Consider the following 20,042-nt stretch of genomic DNA (forward strand, 5'->3'; position numbering starts at 1 on the left):
CATGCCAGAAAACACATAATACACCAAAGCAGTGTGCTTCACAACAGGCCCTAAGGCAAAACAACATACGAAACACACTAGCAATAGGTGACTTCAGGCACACAGATGTTCCACTCACTCAGGTGGACAAGGGGAAGGTTACTGTCAGTTGTCTGTCAGGTGCTATGATCCGCCACATAACACAAGCACTTACATCACTCCTGAACAGGTACATATATGACATGTTCTTTGTACATGTCAGTGTGAATGATCTGAGACATATCTCCCAGGACAACATGGCAAGAGATATATAGTAGCTCTCTGATCATGTAGCCAAGGCTGGTATGACCCTGACCTTGAGTAGCATCTTACTTTCACCTACATGATACTGCAATATAACAGAAAGACGATAAACTTCAACAATTGGCTGAGCTTCTGGTGTCATTCACAGGGGATACAGTCTCTGTCTGCCTGTGATGACATGATAGACAAGCCTCGTTGCTTCGCTACAGATGGTTTGCATCTGTCGCCCCTATGCTTCTGAATACTGGCCAAGGCTCTTCCTGTCCCCATATTACCTTTTTTAGGCAAGGCTCAAAGGTTCATAGGTTCATAAGTTCATAGGTAGGTACTAGGCTATCGGCCCTGGGGTCTATATAAGCCCAGCCAAAAAGGTACCCTGGCTTTTGCCACCCAAGAAATTTATTTTCCTATGCCACTGTCAAGCAGAGACACAGAAGTGATCCCCGGGGTGAATTTCCTATTTCCCATCCAATCATCAAGATTTTTCTTGAAGAGTGCTAATGAGGAGCTTTGTTTGATATAGATATGTAGTTTATTCTGGAGTATGGGAAGTCTCTGGGACAGGAATCCATCCCTCTGGCATGTTCTGTTTATTGTGGTGACAAGGTTTAGGTCCCTAGAGTGTGTAGGTTCATAGGTAGGTACTAGGCTATCTGCCCAAGGGCATTTATAAGCCTTGCCAGAATGTGTTGGCTTTCACCTCCCTTTTAAATTAGTTTCCTGGGCCTCTGTCTAGCAGGGCCACTGAAGTGATCCCAGGGGTAGATTTATGATTTCCCATCCACTCGTCAAGATTCCTCTTGAAGAGAGTCAGCGAGAGGCTCTGCCTAACATAAACTGGGATTCTATTCCATTGCGAGAGAAGTCCCTGGGACAGGAATCTATCCCTCCAGTATGTCCTGTTTATTGCTGTGCTGAGGTTTAATTCACTGGAGCGTGTGGCTCTAAGTGATTTGGTTTTCTTGAGGTGGAGCATGTCCATTAATTCTGGGTTGGACACGGCCTTATATGTCAGGCATAGATCACCTCTGAACAGGCAGTAAGCAACCGAGTAGAGCTGGCGTTTCTTTAGTCGAGCTGCATAGGGCATCTCTTTGAGGCCCATGATCCTCTTGGTGAGGTACCTCTATGGTCTTTCCAGCTGTTGCATGTGCCGATTAAGCTACATATCAAATGAGGTATTGTACTCTATTATGGGCCTAATAAGTGATGAGTAGAGGGGTACAATGACCTCTCTTTATCTAGAGGTGAACCCTTTTGTGATTAGGTGGGGAACATAGAATGAATTTCTAACCACTTTGGCAATGTGATTATCAAAGGAGAGGTTACTATCTACCTGGGTCCCCAGGTCCCTAATTACATTTTCTGTACCTAGTGGATTACCACCTATGTGGTAATTCATGGGCACTTTGTTTTTTCCAATGGGGTTGACTATGCATTTTTTGGCATTCAGCTTGAGGCCATGGTTTTGACACCAGGTATCTGTCTCTGTAAGAGCCTTCTGGAGGATGTCTGTGTCAGCCAGAGGGTCGATTATGGCTCCCAGTTTGCAGTCATCTTCCCATGCTTGCCTGTACCTCAGAGAAGCATATACTGAACAGGAGAGGTCCCAGGACTGAGCCCTGTGGGACACCACTTGTGACTGGTTTAGAGTCGAACATGGCACCTGCAACTCTGACCATGTGTGTTCTATCCGTGAGACAGCTGGCCACCCATCTCGTGACATAAGGGTTAATGTTCAAGCTGGTAAGCTTGTCTATGATGCCAGAGTGGGGAATGGTGTTGAAGGCCTTAGAGAGGTTCAGGTAGGCTGTGTGGACTACCTTCCCTTCATCTATGTCCTTGGTAACTGATTCAAAGAAGTCAACTAGGTTTAGAAGGCAGGATCTGCCTTTAACAAAACCGAATTTGGTAGGGTCCAGTGTCTGGAGGTTCCCAATGTCTCTGTTTATGAGTTCCATGATAATTCGCTCCATAGCTTTGCAAACCAGGCTGGTCAGGCTTATAGGGTGATAGTTCCCAGGTTCTGTTGTGGCACCACCTTTGTGGAGTGGGATGACTGTTGCTGTACACCATTCTTTGGGTACATAGCCTGTGGTAAGGCTGAGTCTGAACAGTGAATTTAGGTGAGGGTTTAGTTCCTTTTGGAGCTCGTGTAAGACGCAGCCTGGGACACCATCCAGTCCCATTGATGCTGTGTTCTTAGCTTTGGAGAGGGCTGTTTTTACCGGCATGTCCATGATGTCTGGGGCTCTGCATTCTTCTGGGATGGACACAGGCCCTTTTGGGGGTGGGGAGTGAAGTTTGCACTCAACTTGTCCACCAGGATGTTGGCAATGTTAGTTGGTTCAGTGTATTTTTTACCATTTTGCAGTAGCTCAGAGCATATCTGAGAGATTCCACCTAAATTTTTGATATAGCTAAAGAAGGCTTTGTGGTTATCTTTAGATTCCTTGGCAATTTTTCTTTCGAAACTGGCCTTGGATGATTTTATGAGCGATCATAGTTTCTTGCTAATATTGATCCGTGATGCCTTTCCTTTTTGGGATTTTGCTCTGTCATGTAGTAGTTTCCTCCTTCAGTTGTATAGATTATTTATGGCTGGGGACCACCAGACTGGTTTCCTCTTTTTGGAGGAGTGAGTCTTGGTTTTACTTGGGATGGCTCGATCTGTGCATTCCTGTAGATGCTCATAGAATGCACTTTTAAAGGATTCTGCAGATTAGATAGCATTATCCTGTAGCAAGGGGGCTTTGAAACTTTCCACTTCGGTCTTGAGAAGTGTGAAGTTTGCTTTTGGAAAGTTTTTCACAGTGGTTTCCTTGACTGGGGGTGGGGTCGGGATGTGGATGTTCAGTGTGATTAATTTATGATCTGATCATACAAGTGAGGGGTTTTCCTCTGGTATGGAACACTGATCCACCATGTTGGTGATGATCAGGTCCAGTATGTTGTCACCTCTAGTGGGCATGGTGCCCAGCTGTTCCAGGGCATTTGAGTTTATAAACTCTAGGAAGCGTTGTACAAAGGAATTTGTGCTTGAGTAATTCTCCCAGTCAATGTTTGGGTAATCTCCTAATATGGTGTTTGGTAGGACCTTTATATTTTCCAGTTTTCTCAGCGATGCTAAGTGAGGGTCCTGAGACAAGGCAGGTGATCGGTAGCAGGCTACGATCTGATAAGCAGCTTTGCCCACTGTTGGTTGCACTTGGATGGTCTCCGAGGCCTCGTGCTGTGCCATTAACCTGAAGGTGTGGGTATCCTTTATGAAAATAGATACACCCCCTCCTTTTGTATTTCAGTCCAGGTTTTGCGGCTGAAGCTCAGAGGGATTGGGATTTCTTTAAGTAGAACATGTCCAACAGCTCTGTGTTTGACATAGCTTTGTATGTTAGGCAGAGATCACCTCTGAGTAGGCAATATGCGACAGAGTAAAGTTGGAGGGTTTTGAGACGGTCTGTGTAGGGCATGTATTTGAGGCTGGTAATCCTCTTTGTGAGGTATTTCTGCAGCCTTTCCAGTTGTTGTAGATGTCTTGAGAGATACATACCAAAAGGGGCGTTATACTCTATAATGGATCTAATGAGTGATGAGTAGACGGGAACAATGACCTCTTTTTTTCAGCATGAGAAACCTTTTGGGATGAGGTGTGCCACATAGAAGGATTTCCTGACTACTGTGGCGATGTGATTATCAAAGGAGGGAGTACTGTCCACCTGTGTCCCAAGGTCTTTTATCACACTTTCAGTGTTAAGTATACTACTGCCTATGTTGTAGTTCATGGGTGCAGAGTTTTTACCAAAGGGGATGACAGTACACTTTTTGGCATTGAGCTTGAGGCCATGGCTTTGACACCAGGCATCTGTCTCAGTGAGGCCCTTTTGTAGTATGTCCACATCGTTAGTAGTTTTGAGTATGGCTGCTAGTTTGCAGTCATCTGGGAACTTCATTAGCCAAAGACCTTCTGTGTTAGCCTGTACTTCAGGGAAGTAGATACCAAACAGGACAGGACACAGGACTGAACCCTGTGGTACTCCACTTGTCACTGGTCTGAAGTCGGATTTGGAGTCTGCTACTTTCACAGTGTGGGTTCTGTCAGTGAGCCAGTTGGCAACCCATCTTGTGACATAGGGATTTATACCTAGTTTAGTGAGTTTATCTATAATTCCAGAGTAGGGGATGGTGTCAAAAGCCTTGGTAAGATCTAGATAGGCTGTGTGAACCACCTTACCCTTGTCTACGGCTTTGGTGACTGCTTCAAAGAAGTCTTTCAGGCTTAGAAGACATGATCTGCCTTTTACAAACGTGGACTGGTTGTGGTCCAGAGTTTGGAGATTACCTATGTCTTTTTGTTTATAAGTTCCATGATAATACGTTCCATGGCATTGCAGACCAGGCTCATCAGGCTAATGGTGTGTTAGTTCCCGGGGTCTGTGGTGGCTCCCACATTGTGTAGTGGGATAACTGTTGCTGTATGCCATTCACCAGGTACAAAGCCAGAGGTGAGGCTATGTTGCCAAAGTGATTAGGAAATCCTATGTGGCCCATCTTATCAACAAAGGGTTTGCATCAGGATTAAAAGAGGTAGTGGTGGCCCTCTACTCTTAAGTCATCAGAGCCATCATAGAGTACAATGCATCATTTTGGATGTACTCGACTAAGCATATCCAGCAGCTGTAGACCAAAGAGGTACCTCACCAAGAGGATTACTGGCCTCAAACAGTTGTGTTATGCAACACAACTGGTAAAACTAAATCTGTTCTCTGTTATGTACCGCCTACTCAGAGGCACACTCTGCCCAACATACAGAGCCATGCCCAACACATAACTGTTGAACATGCTCCATCTACGGATAACAAAATTGAGTCACAGTACACACTCCAGGGATATGAACCTCATCACAACAATGAATACAGCATACTGATGGGATAGAGTACCATCCCAGACACTTGCCTTACTGTGGAACAGAGTCCCAGTGTACATCAGACAGAGCCCCTTGCTGACACTTTCCAATAGAAACCTTGATGAGTGGATGGGAAACAGACAATTCACATCAGGCATCACATCAGCAGCCCCACTAGAAAGAGGCTTAGGGTACTAACTATTAGAACTGGGGCTTAGGAGACTACCCAATGGGGCGGTGAAATCTGCACAACTTGCCTAGGCTAATATATTCCTTCGTGAAGATAGCCTGCTACATACCTATGAATCTATGTGACAGGTACATGTCTAAAGATTGTAGATGTGTACTTCATTGTACAGTCATGTTGTACAGCAGGCACATGGACCACATATACTGTAATGCTTACAGATGCTGGTGGCTGTTATGTGCAGTGGGTGAGATGTGCACCTCATGTCTTTTGTGTCATTGGGATGTGTGCTGGGTAGGACAGTCCTGGATGGCTCCCTGTCATGGTCACCCTCTTACACACATCTCTGCCCATCCATCTTTGGCTTATTATACTGTGTTCCCCCTACATATATATAGGTACATAGGCAGGTAATAAGCTATCTGCCTGAAGGCATATATTAATATGGCCAGAGTGTGCAGCTATCACCACACATGAGGTTAGTTCCCTAGGCATCTGTGCAGTAGAGCTGATGAAGTGATCCATGGTGTGACAGTTCAGTTTCACATACACTCATCAAGGCTCCTCTGGAAGAGTGTCAGTGAGGGTCTCAGCTTAATGTAGGTTGGGAGCCTGTTCCAAAGCAAGGGAAGATTGTGAGTTAGTAATGTATCTCTTCAACATGTTCTATTTATTGTTGTGATGATGATATCCCTAGAGCATGTGGCACAGTGAGCTTGGGTTTACTTCAGATAGCGCATGTACAGCAGTTCTGTATTGGACTTGGACCTGTCTGTTGGGCAAAGATCGCCTGAGTAGAGAGTATGCAACAGAATACAGATTGAGTTAAATTCAGTCTTGTGGCATGGGGCAACTGTTTGAGGCCAGTAATCCTCTTGTTGAAGTACTTCAATGGTCTTTCCAGCTGCTGAAGGTGTCTAGTCAGATTCATCGCAAGTGTGCCATGATACTCTCTGATGGGTCTGATGACTGATGAGTAGAGGGAACCTCCTTTGACCTACATGCAAAGACCTTGGCAATTTGTGGGAACACATAGCATGATTTTCTAACCACCTTGTGAATGTGTTTCTGGAAGCAGAGATGACTATCCACATGTGTCCATAGATCCCTTATTATTACCTCCATATTTAGGGTGTTGACACCTATGTGGCATTTGCATGACTGTAGATCGATGCCATAATTTTGACACCACATCTGTCTGACTCAGACCCTTTCTAAGGATGTCTCTGTTGTCTCAAACATCGATTATGATAACCTTTTTGCAGACATACACAAACTTTGCTAACCATAGTCCTTGTGTGTTTGACTGTATTTCTGAAAAGTATACACCAGACAGGAGGGTTTCCAAGACTGAGACATGGGGGACAGCAGTTGTTACCAGCTTACACTCCAACAGAGAGACCACAATTCTTACCTTGTGGGATGTATCTGTGCCCCAGTTGGCAATCCATTAGATGACATACGTGTTTATGCACAGGTTGTTGATTTTACAGATACAACATGTGTGTGGGATGTTGAAATAGGGCTTTTCAAGGTCTATGTAGGCCGTGTGTAGCTCATTTCATTGATGTATGTTCTGTGTAACTGTCTTGAAAACTGTCTAGCAGGTTTAGAAACCATGATCTCCCTCTGACTAAAACATAATGGGTAGGGTTGGGTGTTTGTAGGCTCCCAATAGCTCTGTTTATGAGTTCCATAATTATGGACTCCATGGCCTTGCATATCAGACTTATTAGGCTTATAACACAATAGTACCCATGGTCTGTTGTGCACCATCACTTGTAGAGTGTGCCAAATGTTGTTGTAATCCATTCAACAGTTTCATATCCTGTACAGAGGGTGAGTCTCAACAGACTGTTTAGGTGCAGGGTTTGTTTGTTTTGGAGTTCACATATGACACCGCCAGGGAAAGAATGTCATCCCATAGATGCCATGTTTTTAGGTTTGGATAGAGCTATTTAACCATTGTATATGTGATTTCTGGGTTTTCACAATCTCCAGGTATGGTAATGGGCCCTTTTGTCAGTGAGAGGGGGGTAAATATGTACGAACCTGTCTGGCAAGATGTTCGCAATGTCAGTCATGTACATGTATTCATTTACACTTTGCACTGACTCAGAACATATATGAGTTTACATTGATATTTATGACATAGCAAAAGAAAGCTTCATGGTTCTCTATGGACTCTTTGGCAGTATTTTTGCCAGAACATGGCTTTGATAATGTTAGGAGTGCTCATTGTTTCTTGATGATACTGATTGGATATTTACTGATCTTCTTTGGATTTTCACTTTCTTTGAACAACTTAAGTACTTGTAGTACATAGTTTAATTATGACAGGGGTCCAATATATTATATGGGTCTGTTTTCATATTACTGTGCACAAGGCAGGACTGGTGAATAGTGACAAGTGTCTGGAGTAAGAACTGCAACTGCCAGATATGTGTAGCCCACTGCTGTATTCATACATGGCCTAAGTGTGTGACCATGCCCAGTATGACCTTTCAGTATTTTGCTGACTGACATTTGCTTTGTTAGTTTAAATGTGTGAGCATGTCCAGTATGACCGTTCAGTACATTGCTGACTGAAATTTGCTAAATTTGTTTAGGTGTGTGTGCATGCCCACTATGGGCATATATACTATGTGTGTGTGAAAAATAAAGTTGGTTTTTACTTCAGGGCTCACCTTTGTGTTGTACATCGACAGGAAGCACGCTGTGCCTGCAGAGCTTCCACGAGTCAATTTGTATAGATTTATCAACACTTCTACATACAGGAGGACAGCAATTATTTGTACATTTCTACCCTGGTGGGCACACCTGATTGTTACTGTGGGTGTAGATAGGATGAGGGGTACACCTGACACTTATACACATTTGCTTGGCCTTCACTGCTATGTCAGGTACTCCATTTCAGTCTGTACTGTTGCCTATCGTACTGGCTTGAGGCATACTACTGTACTACAGACCTTAGCTTACAATTACATGCATATTAGTTTGTAACTTCATAGCCTACCCAACCCACATCACACTGCCTGGCCTGCTGTTATCTGTCTGCATTGGCCTGGGGGGAGGTTACTCATATGCCTCTTCAGAGGGAATGATACAGCATTTGTTTGTGTTTGCATTTGTCTACAATTGTCCTGCTGGCTGTGACTGTTAGGTATGTGACCCCCCCCCTCCAACTGGTATGTGTGAGTGACTTAAGTTGTGTCTGTGCCAGTGAAATGTTGTCATGGCTTAGTGGTTCAGTATTGTGACTATAGTGAACACTATACTGAGTTCGAGCCCTGTCACTGCTTTTTATTTTCCTGCTGGTCAGGCCTGACTGGTTAAGAAACAGTAAAGCAGGTTTGAGCATGTTTACCCGACTTTGCTTGACTTTGCCCAACGTTGCCCAACTTTGCCCGACATTGCCCGATGTTGTGCTGGTTAGCATGGTGTGCAGCTATGCCCAATTGTATTTAAATATGCTCAATACTGGTAAAATGTTCTTAACAGTGCTTTATATTGCTTAAAATAAGGCACTCATGCCTCAGGTAGTGCTGCAGGGCTGCCTATGTTGGATGCACATAGTGCTCTCCCTATACATTTTTGAAAACTGGTAGTGTTAAGTTAGGCATCCCTTTTACTGTATGTGCGAGTCAGAGAGAGGTGTCATTTCCTGGGTTCCTACTGAGTCATTGTATGTGCTATGCGTTGCCTCTTTGCCAAGGCCAGGGCATACTGGGCACGCCTTCTTCTGCCTACTGGACCAGGCTCAGGTTCTTCCTCCTCCGAGTCATGCTGTGCCTGTGCAGGCCTTGGCAATGGTGGGGGGCTGTTTGGCCCTGCCCCATGCTGTTCCTGCTGCAGCTGTTTCCGCAGGATCATATTGTGTAGCATGGCACATACCATGACAATATGGGTACATGTAGTTGATGAGTACTGCAAGGCTCCAACAGATGTGTCCAGGCACCAGAACTGGGACTTGAGCATCCCAAACACATGCTCAATTATGTTTCTTGTTTGTGCGTGTGCCTCATTATGGAGTTCTTGTTCAGGTGTGTGTGCATTTCTGATGGGTGTCATCAGCCACAGCACTAGTGCGTATCCAGCATCCCCCACTAGGTGACCGTCAGGGATGTCCCCATTGGCAAATCTCTGGTACAGCTGAGTCAGATGCCAGATATGGGAATCGTGATAGCTTCCAGGGCAGCCAGCACACACATTCATTATTATGCCCTGGGCATTGCACATGACTTGGCAGTTGATGGAGGGGAAGCCCTTGCAGTTGATGCAGACCCTACCCCGCTCTTCGGGTGGTGCTTTGATGCATATGTGGGTGCAGTCTATTGCACTCACTACCTCAGAGTATTCTGCTATTTGATGGAAAAGATGCATATTGCTGGCCAATGCTTCACGGGAATTGGGGAAATATACATGGTCACCGACATGTGCTGACAAGCCATCCAGGAACTGGTGGAATACCCTGGATGCTGATGCCTGTGAAATCCCCATCATATCACCTGTTGATCTTTGGAAGGTACCTGTAGCTAGTATTCTTATGCCAAAACATACCTTGGTATCCACTGGGATGTGTTCCCCTCTGTTGGTTCTGTGTGTGAGGCGTGGCCGGCACAGCTTAACAATTTGCTGTAGGAGGTCTCTGTCCACCCTATAGCGCTTCACTATCTCCAGCTCATGTAGCCCCTGGTAGGTTACCCTGGGTCTGTACACTCTTCTCCATCTCCTCACTGTGGGTTGCTCAGCAGCATTCACAACATCACCACCCTCAGCACCTTGCACATGTTGGTTTATGATAGCAAGAGTAGCCCCTAACATTTTGTCTGACTTACGCTTTTTAAGCTTTCCCTGTTTGTATACTGCAGTGTTGCAGAGTTCTTGGGAAAAAACAGGGGGGGATGCTGTTTGCAGAGTTTAAACTGCTGGGCTGGGATAGTCTGCTGCCTGTGTAATTGGCTGATTCTGATATATTTCATCTGGCAGCTCTGCTTGTTCTCCTTGGTTAACTTCCTACTACTTCTTTTCCTTTCTTTTGCCTTTCTATTTCCTCCCGGGGCAACCCTGCGCAAACAAGTGCAAACACGCACACACGCGCGTGCACACTTGCACACATGAGGGCACATGCTGTGTGCATGTTTGCAAGAAATTTTTGATCGTTTAACAGTGTGCACCTTTGGTTTCAGGTTTTCAAATAGGACAACTGTAGACACAAGTCTTGCAATCCTGAGCAACTCAGGGCAAACAAAAGCCATTGTGCTCCAATTAGCTTACAGCCTTTCTGACACCCCCCCTCATGATGTCACCTATATTCTACTCTACTACTCACCTACTCCTACTCTTACACACTTAGGACATGGCTCACATGATGGGGAAAATTGTGATTCACTATCCTTATCCTCATTTGCATATGATTGCCTTTTTATGTATGGTTACATGTCTCACACTGAGCTTCCCAAACTTAGCAACCACAACTCAGTGGCCATGTTGTCTTCAGCTTGCCATTCACCTGCATGGCAGAATAAGCTTTTTAGTGAAAATGCCTATTTTTGGCTATTTTTAAATTATTTTCTTATTTTTTAAAGTGCCACACATTTGTGCGGTGCTGCGCTATGCTTAAACATCAGAGATCAGGGAAAAAAGTTAGATTTTTATATTTTTAAACATTCATAAATGCCAATGGTCTTATATTTGGCCATTTGCATGCTTCCTCAACTGTATGCATCCTTTATTTGGAGCTGTCATAGCTCCGTTTAGCTATTTGCAGAATGTTACTCCGTTACCAACGGAGTAAATTTCTGCAGATAACACTAATCTTCCATGGACAGGTTAGTATTTTCTGGATTGCAAATTTACCTCATTTGCATAACTTTCAGCAGCAAATGAGGTAATTTGCATACCATGATGCTGTCCATGCAAGAGTAGCTTTAGCAGCTCTCATGCACGGCCCTGCCGGCTGTTCCTGGATTGCACGGCAGACATATTGCCTGTTTAACATCTTTCACTACTCTACAGCTCCATGCAAGCTTTCGTATAGTATTCACAGTAGTCCATAAAATATATCCAACCCGATCCATTAAAAATACTTAAAATACAAATCGGTTAATTCAGTTTAGCTCACTCATTCCTCAATTAAACAAATGGGATTTCATCAGAACCATTACTAATTTATTTAACCATCACTTACATATGTCATTCAAAATCAAGTAACTAAAATCCTATTGAGAATTTAAAGGCAGAGGTATACTTTATCTTTGTTTTATTAATATACACAGTTGAGTAGCATATCTTACTGAACTTCACTTAAACCCACCTGTAAAATAACAAGTATAATAAATGTAGTCATGAAACATACTAAACCACATATTAAATATATTAAAAATATTAAAAAATATCTCTTTACAATTAATTTATTGACAGATAGTAGTCCATCACAAAAACAATATGTTATACTCTTACTATTTTAAATAATTCGCCCTCATCTTTAACAGGTGCTATGGATATACATTCATTTAACTCAGGAGTTGCAGTGGCATTAAGCTGAAGCTGCCAGACCAACTCTCTTTTTTTCCAAAATTGTCCCCACAAGCATCTCCTCTGTTTCACTATGGGATTTAATATACACAGCTGAGTAGCATATCTTACTGAACTTCTCTTAAACCCACCTGTAAAATAACAAGTATAATAAATGTAGTCATGAAACATACTAAACCACATATTAAATATATTAAAAATATTAAAAAATATCTCTTTACAATTAATTTATTGACAGATAGTAGTCCATCACAAAAACAATATGTTATACTCTTACTATTTTAAATAATTCGCCCTAATCTTTAACAGGTGCTATGGATATACATTAATTTAACTCAGGAGTTGCAGTGGCATTATGCCGAAGCTGCCAGACCAACTCTCTTTTTTTCCAAAATTGTCCCCCCAAGCACCTCCTCTGTTTCACCATGGGATTACTTCAAAAATGCCAAATATTTTTTTTTAAAAGAAGGACAAAGTAAAGTGCGTTTAAATAAGGCATGTTTCCTAATGTGTTTTTCTGTTTTCCCAATATAAAATGTATCACAGTCTGCACACATATCACTCCCTTGGTGGTGTACCTCCCTTCTACTAAAACCAATTCCATCAGTGAGAACCTACATATATCTTTCTTTTTTCCAAAATGTAAGAACATTGGTTACATGCCCCAAAACGCTTTATCCCCTTACCCAAATTATTCTTTGGGTTCATTCCTATGTGTTCAAAAATATTTTTAAGATTCTTATGTATTTTGAACACAAATGGGGGGCATTACCCAAGATCGAAAAAAATGTTTGAATTTCCCTTGAACATGTTCCAGTTTCTTACAATGATACACATAAGTTATGTTGTATATGACAGAAACTGACAATGATGTAGGTTCCTGTCCCCAAGCATGGCATTTTATACCATGACCATCAATGAGATGTAGGGCCCTCAATTATGGAAATACGAGCATAAGTATGAAAATATGAATAATAAGTGGCAAATAGTGATTCATTTGTCTACTGCAGGACGACCTAGATTGACAACCTTAGCATTATTTATTAATTGATCTGTACTCTTATTAATGCTGCCTGGTATTAGTCACTTAATTAAATAATCTAGACCCAAAAATATCTGAATGGTATTGAGAGCTATAGGTGTTAAATGGAAGTATACAAAAAGATGCTATAGGCCTTTCATCTCTGAATGCTTCACTTCAGCAATGGGCATCCTCCCAGTGTTAACCCATCTGCACCACAAACTGTATTACTGCACGTACTTGTCATCTCTCCTTCTCCAGTAGTATGCTGTACACCTTTGGATACAAGGATATCATCTTCTGCTATTTCATCATGTCTCTGGTTTCTTTTGTCCACACAGTTTCCTGGTAAACTACTGGAAAGGCTTGCCATCTCTTTCTCCACTGGGCCAGATTTTGGCAGATCTCTTTCCATGGGCTGTTTATTTTGGGTGGAATACCTCATGGCTTCAATGAGATGCACAAGCCCCTTTAACATGAGAAGTCAATATTCAAGAAAGGGGAATATTGCTATATGAATGTTAGTAAACTTTTATTGCAGAAGCTTTAATTACTTCAGATAGTCTTTGTCTTCAAGTTTGCATTTTTTTAATGTTTGCCTTTTTGAGCTTTCCATTAACTGAGGTTCTTTAAACAAGGGTAACCAGGCTATGATACTACATATATTTATATTTAAAGAAAATATGTAGAATTATGTTAATCCTTTGTTCAGTGTCTATTGACTCTCCAAAAGTGAATGAAATAATTGAAAATAATTGTGGCTGTTGTATGTTGTTAGCATGATATTTTTATCACTGATAAGATTAAAGCAAAGCAGTTTGATAGCTTGGAAAAGTCTTAAGAGAGTATATTTTACCTCAAGACAGATGCCTTTCACATGTTCCCAGGTTTACATCACATAGCAGGGTCACTACTATATGTGTGTATTGACCAGTGTATATTTTCAGACGGAATGCATTATATGGATCATTATGTGCTTACCTCAAATAAGTCAACACATTTGTTATGACTAATATATAATTACTGACCATTGGATTGGTGAGGCCAATCTATAACTGAGTGGGATAAGTTATTTTGCACTTAAAAAGGGAAATTGTCTAGCCTTAAAATGGCCTACAAAGGCACCGAGCCTAGTACTTACCTATGGACCTATAAAAGCTGTATACCTCTTATAGAACTAAGGATATACTAGTTTCAACTGATGTCCCTTCAAAAGTGAAATTTTCTCTATAAATATGTAAACAGCTGTGTGACTTCATTACGAAAGATTACTGATTCCACACAATGTTATGAATCCTTATTATACGGTTTAAAATGGAAGAACAAGTGAAATGACGCATTGTATGAAATTATCTAAAATGCCTAATATATATATATATATATATATATATATATATATATATATATATATATAGGGTCTATATTAAATCAGCTGATTTATCAACCCCATGTAAGCGAAAGCTTACAATCCCAAACACTTAGAAGATCGATTTTTTTCCGAGGAAAGAAAATTGCTGTTCCAAAAAATAAAAAATAAAAAAAACCTTTAAAACATTACATAAAGTTGCAGCCAAAAGAATGTGTGTTCGATCATATACTAGGGAACTATATATATATATATATATATATATATATATATATATATATATATATATATACCAGTCATATCAACAAACTGTTTTAAAGGTCACTGTCCTATAACTATATATATATATATATATATATATATATATATATATATATATTTTTTTATATCTATCTATATCTATATCTACATCTATATCATTATCTATAGCTATATCTATATCTAAATATAGATTGACAGCTAGATAGATCTAGATATATACATATTCTGAATGAGACTGCTTCACTATGAGTTATTCAAGATGATGTACATTACACTGAGACTCTGAAGCCTGATCAACTATGTTGACATTCTAGGTGTTTCTGTCCCTTCTAAATTGTAAAAACAAACCAAGCATGAAAAATATCAATAAATCCAAGAAGCAGTCAGTAATCCACACAACCGATTTATTGATTGAGCACTTTCATCTCAAATTAGAAATTTCAGAAGAATAACACATAGACAAGCAACCCCACCCTTTATACATTCCCTTAATTACATTTGATGACATCACTTTCTCATTATACAATAATAAATAGGTCAAGAAATGAAGTGCATATACCATATTCTAAAAACAAATTACATTGCATAACATCCTATTATTTGCTTTACATGAAACCCAACAACTTAAAGACAGTAAATAAATGTCTGTGCACATACATTTCCTACATATAAAATTCTGCTTTTACTTTTAAAATAGAACTTATAGAAATGGCACTGTTGAGAGTTGGGAACTCAGAGGCATTAGTTCTCATTTGCCATCTGAGTTCCTTTAATTCCAAATATTCATTCAAAGGTCCCCCTTCCTCCCCTAAAATAACCTGGGCTATAATAGCAAACCTGAAACTATGTCCTGAATGGAAGGCTATGTGAGAAGCTAAGGCATTTTTAGGTCATTGTTATTGATGTCATAATTATGTTGGTAAATTCTAGTTCTTAGTGCTTTAATAGCTTTTCCTATATAGAAACAAGAACACATGGAACACATGGAACACATTGCTAAATATATAAACCCCTTACTGCTACAAGTGTACTTATTCCGTAAAACATATCTCCCATAGTTAGGTATACATACCTCTTTGCCCTCCAAAATGTATTTACATTGCAGGCAAAATCCACATTTTAACATGTCCCCCATTTCTGTATTCATCTTCTTGTGTGTTTCAACCATATTTTTGAGGCTGGTATCCTTTTTGTATACTATCTTGGAAGATGCACCCACTAGATCTAAATGGTCCTGATTGACACTAAATATATTTCAAATTGTTAAAATCCTTCTAATGTTATAAAACTGATTATTGAATCTAAAAATGCCTGATTTATTATGACAGATCCCATCTTTTTGTCTACCAACTTCTTCAATTCCTTGTCCTCTCCCTAACAAAGGAATAAAGTATCCATTCTCTCTTTTCATCACCAGTTCCTCTAATATACTATCCACAAATGTACCAGGATATCCTCTTTTGATCAACATATTTTTTAAGATGGTAAGCTGACAAAGAAATTCCTCATCTTCTGATACCATTCTGGCTATCCTTACTCCCTGTCCTTTTATTATGGATTTCTTTTGGGACAGCGGGTATCAGCAATCAAAATGAAGGAGAGTGTTGGGATATGTAGGTTTTCTAAATATATTGAACATAAATTGCTTAGTAACTGCATTTTTTTGTATAGTAATATCCAGATAGTGAGTGGTATCACATGTTATAGTGCTTGCAAATTCTAAAAAGTCAGTACTCTTCCCTATAAATTCCAGGAAGTTATTTAATTCCTCCTCACTACCTTTCCATAAAATAACTATGTCATCCAAGAAACAACCATAAAATGTCCAATATTCACTAAATATACTTTTGAACACTATCTCTTTCTCTTAAAATGCCAATACGATATTGGCAAAAATGGGGGCACACGCTGCCCCCATAGCTACCCCCTTACATTGTCTAAATAATTGTCCTTCAAAGATAATAATGTTTGTCTCTAGGACCAATTCCATCAATGTTCTTATAGTGAGGATACGTTCATGTCTTAAGTTAGTATATTAACAAAGGAAACCATAAAACCACTCAATTCCAGTGTCGTGGTATTGTAGAAAATAAGTCTCTTATGTCAATTGTGGCAAATATTAACTCATTACAATATTTGTCATTAGTGATTTTACTTAAACAATTCCATGAATCTTTTAAAATCCAGGAACATTCTTTCAATACATTTTTAATTGATTGTCTACAAATCTAGCTATAGGGTAAGTTTTGGAAGCTCTTGCATCCACTATAGGTCTAAAGGGGGGTCCCGGAGATCTTTGTTTATCTTCGGGACCCCAAGAATTGTAGGTATTCTTGGATGCTTTACCGGTTGTGTGGATTATTCACTTCTAACTTGGATGTAGATATCAGCTGTAAATGAATGGCAATCAAATAATGAACATTTTTGGTGGTATTCATAGTCTAGGATTTCACAACTACATAGAGGTTATCCATGAAGACTGCCGGCAGACATATATACAATAAAGTAAATGTAGGTTATTTGCATTGAATAAGGAAACACAAAGGTGTTTCGAAAATAAAATGCCTTCTTACTATAAAAGTGCAATAAATACATATGAGGTACTATGTGAAAAGCTTCATATTACTTTTTATGTATTCAGATATTGTAGATGGAAACGGCTATGCTCAATCAAGCTTGAAAGACTTAAGGTAAGCAGTAGATTGTGCAGCTTTTATTATTAATATTTTAGAAAAATAAAGGGGTTTAAAATATTTGGGTCTATATTATAACATCGAAATCTGCAAAGATCGAATGTTATAATATCAAACCCTAAACACAGAAATCCGCAAACATCGAACAGTCAGAATAGCGATTTTTTTTCCCAGGGAAACACACACAAACACACAAACACACACAAAAAACAGCAATCCGCACACATACACTTAAAATTCTACACCTAAACCTAAACTAAACTTTACATACACTACTAGCTATCCACTTACCTTAACCCGACCCTAACCCTATGGTCCGTCACTATCGCACATTCACCTCACCCGCAACCTAACCCTAACTCACCTAACCCACCCCTAACCCTAACCTACACACAACTGCACACTTACCTGACCCACGCCCTAACTCTAATGTCCTCACAACCACACACTTACCTGACCTGCTCCCTAACCCTAACTCACCTAACCCACCCCCTAACCCTAACCTATACACAATTGCACACTTACCTGAACCCAACCCGTAATGTTCCAATATATTGAACATTGAAAACAGCGAAGCCACAGCAACGACCCACCAAATTCTTTCCCTGGGAAAGAATTTGGTGTCCTGCACCTTCGCTGTTTTCAGCGTTCGACAAAACTGGTTTGATATTATAACATTCGAACTTTATAAAATTCGATGTTATAATATAGACCCAAAATGTTTTATATATGGGTACATTTATTTGGACACCCTGTATTTACTTTAAAGAATGAATAGGGGGAGATAGGAAAATTTGAAAAAGTGGAAATACAACAGAAAAGGGGCAAACAGCTGGAACACATCAAGAATGTTGTGCTGGAGGAGGTGGGAGAGGAGAGCTGTGTTTTTAGTGGGGGATGGACCCTTCTATTTCATCAAGAGGTTTTATATAACAGGGTAGTGTGGGTATGAAATAGGTAAAAGGGTATAGGAGACAGGATAAGGGGACAAGGTGTGAAAAGGATTGGCATCAACAAGAATGCCCTATCCACAGAGCCTCAGACATTTCTACCACCAGGTGATGATGCAGTGCAGGACCTCAATATTATGAGGTAAGGGCCTGCTGTGGCACAGTGCCTGGCATCAACTGAGGCAGTGTGACTTGAACCCACTCAAGAGATGCCTTAGCTGGCTGAATCCATCTTTCCAAGACTTACTCCAGCACATCCTCAGCCATGTCCTGAAGCCCCTATTTGCTGAGGGCTTCCCAGGCTGCCATGTTTTGGGGTGCCTGCAAGAGTAGTGTCACCACCCTGACCTTGCAAGGACATCCCTGGATGGACAAACACTGAACAATCCCTAATCTGGGAGGTACACTCCTGGGCTTCTTCTGAAGAATTTGGATCTGTGAAAATAATGAACATAAATGGAAGAGAAATAAAATAAAGAAGGATAAAGTATTGCATAATTAAAATAATAAAAAGACAGAAAAAATAGAGGGGACAAAGGAGAAAATATACACAATAAATTCACACATCATGTTACACAGCATTATATTTCCTACTTTAAAATATGTTTTTTTTTTATTTAAGTAAAAAGTAATTATATGGGAAGTGCTTATGCATACACGGGACTACAGATTTGGGGAGTGTGAATGTGTACATGGGAAGGAGGATATCAGAATTGCTTCTATATAACTGGGATGAAATGATATGGTAAGTTTTTCAAAATACTTGGAAAAAAAGATTGCCTTGCTAGGATGTTTTGCTTGGGTTTATATTTTGCAGTCTACTGTTGAAACATAAATGATCGTATTTGAGCCTGATATGCATTTGTTTGCAATATTGTATTAAAATACCCTTTATAAATGTTTATATCTGATAAAAAAACAAAGACAGAATACTGCACTTAGATATTGACATATCTTTTACATTTAGTTGCAGTAATGTACTAAATGCACTGTAGTGCTTCATTTACTATTCTTAATTTCTTTATATAAATTAATGAAATCAATTAAAGACAGAATACTGTTTTTATATATTGATACATCCTTTACATTTAGTTGCAATAATGTTCTGAATGCACTGTAATGCTACAGTTATATATATATATATATATATATATGTATACATTAATGTAATATATATATATATATATATATATATATATATATATATATATATATATATATATATATATATATATACACACACACACACACACACACACATCTATGATTGAAGTTTTGAAAAATCCAAACTCTGAAATAAATCCAAAAAAAAATACAAAACCAAGTTTCTCAATGTTTTTGCAGTGGGGCAAGCCCCCTGCACCCCCCACATGGATGGCGGCACCCCTCACACCCCCACTACTTAAATATACCAAGTCCGAGACTGCACTACAGTGAGGAAAAGGGAAATCTCCCATTCCACTCTGTATGAAGATCTTCTTTCAGAATTTCAAAATTTCAAAACTTTGATCACATGTTCTCGACCATATGAAATTCCACATTTTGGAAATTTGTCATTTAAACGCACAGTACTATTTATTACTTTACTCATGCTCACCGGCAGCTTCAATCAGCACAGCTGTTCTCCTACCTTGCTGACACCATTTATAATTTAGTTCCTTGTTGATTAGAAAGACAATACATAAGACAATTCTTTACCTGTATTTCACCTCTTTTTTCCTTAATATTACTGATATCTGAATTGTCATACTGTGCCAATCTTCCCTTTATTGCAAGTTGTAAATAAGTTGTTATGGTTTTTATAGGTGTGAGCAGCTTGTTTGCAGAAAAGGGAGTTTAAAA

The sequence above is a fragment of the Protopterus annectens genome, chromosome 4.part0, assembly GCF_019279795.1.
Source record: "Protopterus annectens isolate FY-2018-M chromosome 4.part0, PAN1.0, whole genome shotgun sequence".
Lineage (NCBI taxonomy): Eukaryota > Metazoa > Chordata > Ceratodontiformes > Protopteridae > Protopterus > Protopterus annectens.